Raw genomic sequence first — 10,522 nt, 5'->3', positions numbered from 1 at the left:
GCCTGGACTGAGTAGCTCCGGGGCTCCCAGGACAATAGAATCAGAGGGGAATGAATGGGTCTTGAAGCCCTTTTGAATATGAGGGCGCCGCCACCCTTCTTCCCAGCGCCGCGTTTGCATCCCCTTTCCCAGAGCAGCCTTGTTGCCTGGCCGCCTGAACCTGGGAGCGCGCCTCTCAGCGCGCTCCTCCTCTCTTCTCTAAGTAGCTCATTCATCTGAGGCCGCGGCACGCCGTTGCCATGGAGACCTGATGCGGGCGGTGAAGAGGGAGGCCCCGGGTGACGTCTGCGCTGCTCGCAGCTAGTCTCTCGCGGCCTCCCAGTTCTTGCCTATTTTGGAAGAGAGCCGCAGCCCTTCTGGTGATGCGCGCGCGCTGGCGCCTTTTAAAGGCAACCAGCGGAGTGGCGGCTCCGCCAGAGTCGGAGAGCTGCCCCGCCCCCGAGCCACGAGCCCTGGGCCCAGGAAGCCTCTGGTGCCCCACCACCACCACCACCACAAACCTTAGCGCCCTCCACCCACTTTGGGGAAATTTCAGCCTTAAAGAAAGGAGGTCGTGCCCTGCCCCCCCCCTCCCATCTTCCCCTCCTGCCAACAGGGAGATTCTTCCATAGGAGCCATGGATGGAGAAAAGATGCCGGGCCTAGCGCGTTTGGGGATCCTCTCTGGACAAGGCCACAGAGTGAAAACACCAGGTGAGAAATTCACTGCTGGCCAGGCCACCCTAGGTCTCTGCCTTAACCTTTTTTCTCCTTGGGTTCAGTTAGGATTTTAACTAGAAGACCCCTTAGCAGTTTCTCCAATTCTCATTAAACTGAAAGAGAAACTGAGGCCCGGAGAAGAGTAGTGGCTTGACCAAGGTCACATGGCGTGTTCCTGGACAGCATGGGCCAGAGCCAGGGATGCTGACTTCCCGGCCAAAGGTCATTCCCCTGGTGCCCAATGTTGAGAAGAGCTGGCATAGTGTCTAGTCGCCAGCTCCTGCCCTGTACCCAATATAGAGGCCAGACAACAGCTCTTGTGGCAGGAGCACCAGCTGCTTTGTTTTCCCCAGAGGAGTCCAGACCTAGGTAGGCTTCCTGGATGGATGGTCACTTTGGACAAGCTTCTGGATCTCATGGACTCCATGACCAACCAACCAGATCGCTGCCTACACCTATCTGCTTCCATCAAAGGCTTCTGGCAACCCACCAGCTCTCTGGACCTTTCTGGAGCCAAACCTTCTTCAAACTGTTTGCAAGTGCCAATTGGCTTCCAGTTGGACGTGTGGCCTGCAGGCTCTGGCAGGGCTCGCCAGGGCCCTGTACACCCAACGCTTTGGACTCCCCCACCTCCTTCTGACGGTGCCTGTACTCTCCCTGCAGCGCCTGCAGTGGTGTTTGACCAGGACTCATTGAAGACAGCTGTGAAGCACTTGACCATGACCAAGGAGCTATGTAGGTTCCAGACATCTCTGGGCCCCTACGCTGGACCAGGCCTGGGGAGCCAGAGGCAGATACAATGCAGCCCAGCTGTGGCCACCAAGTCTGACAAAGGAGAGAGGTTCCTGTTCTGGAGAAGTTAGCCCTGGAGCCTGGAATTCAAGATGCATCCTTTGCCAGGGCCAAGTCTCCAATGCCTGGTAGGGGAAACTGAGGCAGCCCTCCAAGAGACATTATATGCCAAGGTCGCACAGCAAGTCAGTGCACTTTGAGACTAGGACCTAGAACCCTGACTCCTGGCCCAGGCTCTCTCCCTACACTTGGATCCCAGAGACCAGTCTTTGAGAGGTGCTCAGAGGTCACTGCGCTGTGAGCCAGGTACCTGGTTCAGAGTCCCCCTTTACTAAGTGTTGGCTGTGTCACTTGGTCACTCAGTTCTCTTCACTAGACCTCAGTCACTCCTGGTGGATGATCTTCGAGGGGCCCCCACTTGAACTGTGAGTCTGGGATCCTCTGAGTGGGGTAACTTGCCAGGCTGTGGATTCTCTCTGTGATGGTGAGGGACATTTCTGGGGGTGTTTTCTCCCTCCCACCAGACTGAAGCTAAGCAATACTGGAAGCCGTGGTTGCTTCAAACAAGGCTGAGCAGGCCACCCGAGGATGACTGGGGGTCTGTTTTATACACCTTGGAACCTATCAGATCCCTCCAACGGTGAGTTCCCTGGTGCTCTTAGCAAAGACCGATGAGATTGGCCTCTGATGGGTTGGATTTGAGGAAGGAGACCAGTGCTTGGTCCCATCTCTCTTGCCACCCAGCCCACCCCCCATCCACGCAGACCAGTTGTGCAGGGCCCAAGGTGGCCCTGATGATCCAGGGCCAAGGACTTGGTCCTCTGGGGGACTCCAGACCCACTCAGCCCTAGCAGTGGGCCCATGGCCTCATCCTCACCTGAAACTGGGTCTTGAGGCAGCAGCACTTGACTTTAAAGCCTGAGAGGCCCACAGACTCTCAGAGTGCCAGAGATGGGTGAGCCCTTCCAAGCCAAGGAGTCCAACTCGCTCACCTGCCATTTTGCAATTTGGGAAACTGAGGCCCAAAGAGGGGAAGGGGCTTGCGTAACACCCCAGTAGGCTGGTGGCAGAGCAAGGACCAGAATCCATGTCTCCCGATCCTCCTGTCCAGGACTCTCTCCTCTGCAGCAAACACCATCCGCGGACGTCTAGACTGATGTCAATTCCTCCTGGACCTGCAAATCCTCGGCAGAAGGCTCCTCCAGCCCACCCCTGTCTGTGCTGGGCATGGTAGGAGGAGCTTTCTCCTCAACTGCGTGCTCCTTTCTCCTAAAGCTTCCTGGTGTCCCCTCCCCATTGATCTTGGGCTCATCTTTTCTTGGTTCCAGCAGCTACTCTGTCAACAGATCATAACGGCTGCTACCCGCATCCTACTGGAGTGGATCAACCAACTCCCTGTAGTTCCAGCATCCCCAGGGGTGAGGGGTCATGATTCTCCCTGCTCTTCGGTGGTCCCTTGGTTGCTCCTAGGGCTTTTCTTCTGTCACTGGCCTAGTCCCAGGCCCACTGCCCTTCCATGGTGCCCCAGCCTTTAATCCCATCAGTCTCTCCCAGGACCTCATGGGTCATCCCCTACAGACCCCTCTCGGCTGGGCCCAGGGCCAGGGGAAATAACAGTAACCCAGGTGTCATTGGGTTGCGGGAGGAGTGAGCGAGTTAAGGCATGATTAGGTATATAAGGCACAGGTGAGTGTTGCACCCGTAAACTCTCATGTTACAAGGTGCATTAGGTGATAACAAGGAGACCCTTGAACCTGGAGCCTACGGTGGCCTAGGCACCTGGGGGTAGAAGGGGCAAGAGGGCCAGGGGGACCCTTGGTACTGGGGAGTGATGGGAGTCACGAGCGTTTTCAGCTGGGGAAGCACACGGTCAGGTTGGCTTCTAGAAAAATGGCAGGAGGAGCTTGGTCACCGAGCACCTAAAGGGCACACTGGCCTCTGTCCCCAGCCTTGCTGGGCAGTGCAGCAGGCAGCCAGTGCCCAGGGAAGGAGCACACTGGGACCCAGGCTGGAGCCCCAAGGAGGACTTTGTGTGCACCCTTCGACATCCCCAGGCCTCCAGCTGTCACCTCTGTCCTTCTCTTTGGGACTGCTCCGGCCCCCAGCCTGCCCAACCCCAGCTGTCACTCCCAGACCAAGCTGGGCCAAGGCCGCAAAAAGCCGGTAGATGCCAGGGCCTTGTTCCCACACCTAGAGTGACAGGGCCTGTGCTGCCTCCTGAACCAGCCCATGCTACCTCTTCAGAGCCTTGTCCAAAGTCACATCTTCATAAGGTTAAAATAACAGTGACTAACATTCCATCATTCAACATTTGGTGTGCACCTTTTGTGTGCCAGGCATTGTTCCAAGGGCTTTAATGATTTAACTCATTTAATTTTCTCATCAGTCTTTGATGTAGGTGCTGCTATTCTCCTCACATCCCTATTTGACAGATAGGTAAACTGAGGCACATGAGGTTAGCTCACTTGCCCAATGAGATGGAGCCAGGACTCTACATGGGCTTCACAACCTAGAGCCTTCCTCCTGGCCTCTACCCTCTCCTGCCCTCTGAGCCTTAGGCTCCCTCCTACCCACCTGCCTTTCTGCAAAGAACTTACTGGCCTTCTGCACTGATCCCTCTGCTCAAGACTGAGCCACTTTATCTCAGTCCTGCCACAGGAGCCAAACCTCCTGGTCAAAGTGGGAATTAGCTGCACTTAACAGCAGCTGCCACTCTGCACCTTCACACCATGCATCTGTTAACATGGCCTCAGGCTTCCATGGCTTCTTCTGTGGCTACATGTCCCTGTGTTGTCTCATTCACAATGCTAACTCTGCTCACCCTACCCTACCCACTCAGCACAGCCTAACCTAATCAGCCAGTCACTTGACACCCGGCAACTCAGCTCAATCACACCTCCTCCGGGAAGCCATCCTGGACTCCCAGGCTCATCCCTCATTTTGCTCTCCCCAAACACCCTGTATACCTCCCTCACAGCAGTCGCTGGCTTGAACGAGTTCTCACCAGCCTGGATGCTCCATGAGGTTAAGATCAAGCCTGTATTTCTAAACCACTGCAGCACCAGTGCCTGACACAGAGGCTGGCACAAACTCAGCCCTCAGATGGGTGTGCATGAATGGATGACATACCTGAAGTCCAGGCCTTATGCTAGATGCTGAGATTATGGAGACCAGATGTAGATGCTGGTGGGAAAGACAGACAAGTAAACAGCTGGTGACAATGCAGGATGAGAATTGCACTGATGAAGAAGCACAGGGGGTGTGGGACAGGGGTGGGGGCATAGAGGAGGAGCCCTGGACCCAAACGGAAGACCAGAGGGACAAGGAGTTCACCAACTGGAGAGCAGTGGTGGAGAGGACCCTGAAACGGGGCCGAGCTAATGAATGAATGTGCAGAGGGTCCGGCTCCTCCCCAGACCTCCAGCCCCTTGAGGGCAAAAGGCAGGTGTCCTGCATTCTTGTCTCCCCCCATGGTGCTTAGAGTAGGGTTGGGTCCCTGCTCTGCATTCAGAGAGTGGTTTTAGTTGATGGATTTTTCCTTCCCTCCTTGGATGATGGCGAGGCTGGTCTGACACGCTTCTCTCTGGGTTGCTTATCTTCTCTTCTCTCAGCCCTGCCTTCAGGCCCTTGACCAGAAAAGCTGCATCTTTTCCCACCTGAACTACACCCTCCCCCTCCCACCCTCTCCATGGTTCTGTGCCTCTCACCTCCTCTGCTCAGCCCACTCACCTGGCTCTGACCGTCTCAATGTGTGGGTGCCAGCGTGTACCCTCTTCACATGAGATTTGTTGATTTCGTAACCATAAATAGATGAAACGATGTTCTGAATACTTCCCTGTGCAAGTAGAATTGGGGGAGTGATAACATAATGAAAAGTCCTTAAGAGAAGGAAAACAGCCTGCTAAGATGCAGCCTTTGCACCAACCAACTCTACATGAGGATTATATTTTCACTGTAGATGGTGGACCCAAGACCCAGGACTGGGGAAGAGGGGGTTACATGGGAATCTGTTAGAAAACCTTTACATGAAGAGGCATGAGGGGAGTTCCCATTGTGGCTCAGTGGAAATGAATCTGACTAGTATCCATGAGGATGCAGGTTCGATCCCTGGCCTCGATCAGTGGGTTAAGGATCCAGCATTGCTGTGAGCTGTAGTGTAGGTCACAGATGCAGCTCAGATCTGGTGTTGCTGTGGCTGTGGTGTAGGCTGGTGGCTACAGCTCCGATTCAACCCCTAGCCTGGGAACCTCCATATGCCATGGGTCCGGCCCTAAAAAGACAAAAAGAAAAGAGAAAACCTTTACATGGTTGCAAACTCATGGATTCAAAAGAATGACCTAGTTAAAAGTAGGAAGAAGTAGAAATCAGGAGACTTGAATTCTAATTCTGGATTTATCTCATTCCAGCTGTGTGACTCTCGGCAAGTTACTAAACCTCTCTGAGAAAGTGTATAGAGATTCTTTCCCTGGGTTAGACTAGAGGCTCCGGGAGGCCTAAGACCCCACAGTACTGTCATTTTCCTCCTACCAGGACATTTTTTCATCCTGTTAACCCCAAAATGAAGTCCTGAGGCTAGGGTTGTGCTAGAGATGGAATGGAGTACCCTGACTCTTCATTGCAAGCTCCAATGCGTGTTACCATGGAAACAGGATGTGGAGCATCACTCTTGAATGGGAAGACTACTTCTACACAACTTCAGAAGGGCTTGAAGCTAGTGAAGAGCCTATCCCCATAGGGCTTCCAGGTCTCTTTGCCTTTAAGGGGTACAGGGACACTACTGTGCCATGGCATTTGATGAAATGACATCTTGGTATGTCCTGGGCCAGGGAGCTTCTGGATGAGAGAGAGACAAGCAGAAATATTCCTAGTATAAACTCATCCTCTACTCTAAAAGATGACAAACTTTTCCTGTTAAGGGTCAGTTAGCAAATATTTTAGGCTTTCAGACCATATGGTGTCTGTTGCAACTGCTCAAGACTGCCACTGTAGGGTGAAAACAGCCATAGACAATATATAAACAAATGGATGTGGCTGTGTGCCAATAAAATGTTATTTGCAATAATACCCAGTGGGCTAGATTTGGCACGCAGGTCAGAATTTGCAGACCTTGGCTCTACTCCACGGTGCAAGAGGAAGAGCCTGAGCTGGGGGACAGGAGCTAGGCTTAAGGCCCAATATCACCCAAAATTTGCCATGTGACTTTGGGTAAGCCATTGTCTCTGACCCTTGGTTCACACTATCTATCAAATAAGCCTAATAACATCAGTCAGATTTGTCATTAGAATAGGTCTGACGGGTCAGAGCAAATCTGAAATCTTTCAATCCCTCTGTTCTATCACTTCAAGTAGATTTAACCCCCTCCTCAGGCCATGCCCTTGCCTGCTGAGGGTGGAAGCAGCCTGCTGGAAGTGGGGAGGTGTTTCTCTCTAGAGTCAGATTCTTGGTCTGGCTTTCCAGCCTCCAGCCCCAAATGACCCCATTTTTGCAGCAAGCCGAGCACAGGAGGAAACGAGGAATCCCTTCCTTGCCACCATCCAGTCATTTGGCAGGAGGCTACAGTTCACTTGAGAAAGTGATGTGGCTGCAGTGGCTGGTGGCCAGGCTTTAGTGTTGGTATTTGAGACTCAGGCTGGGACTAGAGTTAGGAAAGGTGAGCTGCCATGCTCCCATAGATTGTTCCCTTACGGCCCCAATTTCCCTGGGGTCCAGATCAAGTAGCCATACTTGTGGCCTGGTGATGACTTGCAGCACCACCAATTGCCTTAATGTCTCAAAGCATCTTGTCTATCTATGGGACCTGGCCACCACAGAGATCTTGCATCCTTTGGCATTTTGTCGTCTGTTCTGGAGACCCATCAAGTGATTCATTCATTTATTCATTCATTCATCCATTCTCCCTCCCTCCCTTCCTTCCTCCTCCTCTCTCCTTTTCATAGATGCATTTGTCCAGGGCAAGACAGAATACGCTTTGACAGCCTCTTTCAAGACCCCTGCCCCAAGTCTTCAGAAAAGCAGCCCTCACTAGGAGCCTCCATGCTGTTTTAAAGAAGCAGACTCCCCACTCACCCTCCAGTTCCCTTCCAGGAGGTCATCCTCCCTGAAATTTCTGGAAAAGATAAACCTCCTCTTCTCTGCTAGAGGTTGGGGGGTGGTGTCCTTCCAGGTCCCCAGTAAAGCCATGTAAGACAGGGGCAAGGGATCTCACGGCCTGTTCTTGCTATAAAAAGCCCTTTTTCGGAAAAAATAATAAAGAAAGAAATCAGCCAATCGCTCCTCGATGCCATCACCTCTTCTTGGTGATTTTTCGGGGAAGGAGTGGGCGGGGTTGCCATGGCAACAGATGCGAGCTTGTCTCTGTAAAGAAGGGACCTTGATTTTTTTTTTCTCTCTCATTCTCTTTCTCGGTTGTGTGTGTGCACACGCGCGCTCGAACACACACACACACATACACTGCGCATGCCTATGCCCACACCAGGAATTTTTTTCCTTAGAACTAAAGAAAGCCCTTCTCTTCTCTAGGCTCCCCAAATATGGAGTGATGGAAAACCACTTACTCTTGCAAGCCAGGGACAATTCAGGATGGCTCGAGAGAAAAGGGAGAGGCCACATGGGGCTCCCTTCCTCCATCTTTTAGCTAGAGGTTGCATGCAACAGAGACCTTCACAAATGATTGGGGGCCAAGGGCTAGAAGGAAGGGAAGGTGCTGGGTGGAGAGAGGTGATTAAGGCATAAATGGTGCAGGAGCCCAACAAGTGACATCTGAGAGAGCAAAGAAGGTGCATTGAGGCTAAGAATGCATGCAAATCCATGTACCCTGTTGGGTTCTGTGAGAAGCACTGATCCAACTCAGATGTGGACACAAAATGCATGGACAGGGAGGCACACAGAAAGCTGCAAGGGTAGAACTACACACAACACAGGAAGTCATAGACATTTTTTCATAAAGACAGCATAAGTGCAGGCATAGGCAAGTACATAAAGTAATATGGACCCAGAGCTATAGACGCATGCAAACAGACACAGAGAGATACACAAATACAGTCAGAATCAAATGAATGGACAGACACACATGCACATCCTCACAGTCTGGCTCCCTCCCTTCAATTGCCTAGGCATCCCTGAGCAGCAGTGCAGAGCTGATAATGCTGCAGGCTCACAGAGAGGGGGAGCAGGAGCTCCCCCAATTCCTTCTACAAACTCACCCCAAAGCCCCTCTCTCAATACACTCTCTTGCCCACTTTTCCATAGCCAAGGGGCTCTGCTACCACCCCCATTTCAGACTTCCAGTTCTTAGCCTGTTCTACTGCTGCTGCCTGCTGCCTGTTGGGGGGAGTGGGGTGACTCAGCCAGGCCAGGATGACTCACACTGCCAGTATTTTTAGCAGCAGCCAGGAGCTCTCTAGCGTGCCAGCCACCCCCTCCTCCTGCTTGCTATTTTGGAACCATCACTGGTGATATAAATAGCTCCTCTCCCACGGCTGGAAGCTGCTGCCAAGCTATTTTTGGTTCTTCACTGTTAAAAATAGCCTCATGGAGGTGGGAGGCAAGGGGAGTGGGAGCTGGCCTGGGGAGAGAAGACACTGGGGCATACAGAGCTTCTCAACTTGAATCCTAGAGTGGAAGAACTAGGATGAGCCTTTCTGTGCCCCCTCCCTTGTCCCTTTCTAGACCCTTCTTCCCTTCTAGAATATCTCTCCCCACCCCACCCCCCACTCCAACCCCCATTCATTCTCCTGGGAAAATCCAAGGGCTCTTCCCTTGAACCCAGTCCTCCCCCGACCCCCGCATTTACTTCACTCCTAGCACAGAAATATTGCATCCCTGCAACCCACCCCCCTACTCATCCTCAGAAGAAGGGGACAGCCATTCGGGGCCTCTCTGTGAGAGCTGCATGGACACAAGCTCTACTTTAATGTCCCAGGCAGATCCTGGTCAATAGGATATGCCGGTTGATAATTCAGGACCACGGACAGCAGCGTGTGCCCCATTCTTTCACTGCAGATCTGCTCAGCTTACTGGAGACCAGCTGGACCCAACCAATACACACCTCTTATCATGGAGAGGAACATCAGGCATGTCCCTCAATCAGGAATAAAACACCATGAGTGAAGAAAACAGGAATACTGCCCTGGGTTTTCATACAAGAAGGGGGTCCAATGATCAGGAGCTGGTCCAAACAGAAGCTTCAGCAAGGGGTGGGTAAGTACATCAGGGACCAGATAGAGATGAAATTGGAACAAACTTTCTGAAGGAGCCACTTTTATGTCCACCCAGGTACATAAGGTTGGGGGTAGTGGAAGGCAGACAGACAGACAGACCTACCTCTTCCCTCCCTCTCAATTGTGCTACTGAATATAGGATGGTTGCTCTGGATGTCCCAACCTCTGCAAGATGCACAGGATGTCAGGACTGGGTCCGCAGAGACCCTTTTCTTAGCTAGCCCTCCTCCTCCCACTCTACCTGTCTTACCACCACCCTTTTTTATGAAGAGTGAAAAAGAGTTCCTTGACCCCAAATTTCGCTTCTTGGTGTCAAAGTCTATTTCCACCCCTCCCATGTGACTTTCTACAAGCAGGCCGATCCCTTTCCCCCAGCTTCTTCTTCTTTTTTTTTTTTTTTTCTTTTTGCTATTTCTTTGGGCCGCTCCCGCGGCATATGGAAGTTCCCAGGCTAGGGGTCTAATTGGAGCTGTAGCCACCAGCCTATGCCAGAGCCACAGCAACGCGGGATCCGAGCCGCGTCTGCAACCTACACCACAGCTCACGGCAACGCGGGATCATTAACCCACTGAGCAAGGGCAGGGACCGAACCGGCAACCTCATGGTTCCTAGTCGGATTCGTTAACCACTGCGCCACGATGGGAACTCCCCTTTCCCCCTGCTTCTAAGTGACCTCATTTCCTAACCCTAACCCTAACCCAGCCCCTCAAGTGACTTTGCACACACACCCCTACCCCACAGAATTCGATTTCAGATAGAATGTCCCATAGCTTATTTTTCTACTTTCATGGGATTCTAGGGGAAACAAAGGCA

The 10,522-nt window shown here is 52.4% G+C and overlaps 1 long non-coding RNA gene across 1 annotated transcript; it reads left to right on the top strand.

The window, feature by feature from the left end:
• Positions 1-331: 331 nt before the first annotated feature.
• LOC110259237 (uncharacterized) lies at positions 332-7,757 on the top strand. Its single transcript, XR_014836573.1, has 2 exons — positions 332-692; positions 1,362-7,757. It is a non-coding gene; the product is annotated as an uncharacterized LOC110259237 (long non-coding RNA).
• The last annotated feature ends 2,765 nt before the right edge of the window (positions 7,758-10,522 follow it).

Source organism: Sus scrofa, chromosome 2 (genome assembly GCF_054392235.1).
Source record: "Sus scrofa isolate SSC_HxYL_T2T_F1_AM1 chromosome 2, Sscrofa_HxYL_maternal_Yorkshire_Landrace_v2.0, whole genome shotgun sequence".
Taxonomy (NCBI): Eukaryota; Metazoa; Chordata; class Mammalia; order Artiodactyla; family Suidae; genus Sus; species Sus scrofa.
Note: the sequence above shows the minus strand (reverse complement) of the source record. Positions and strands in the feature narration are given on the sequence as shown.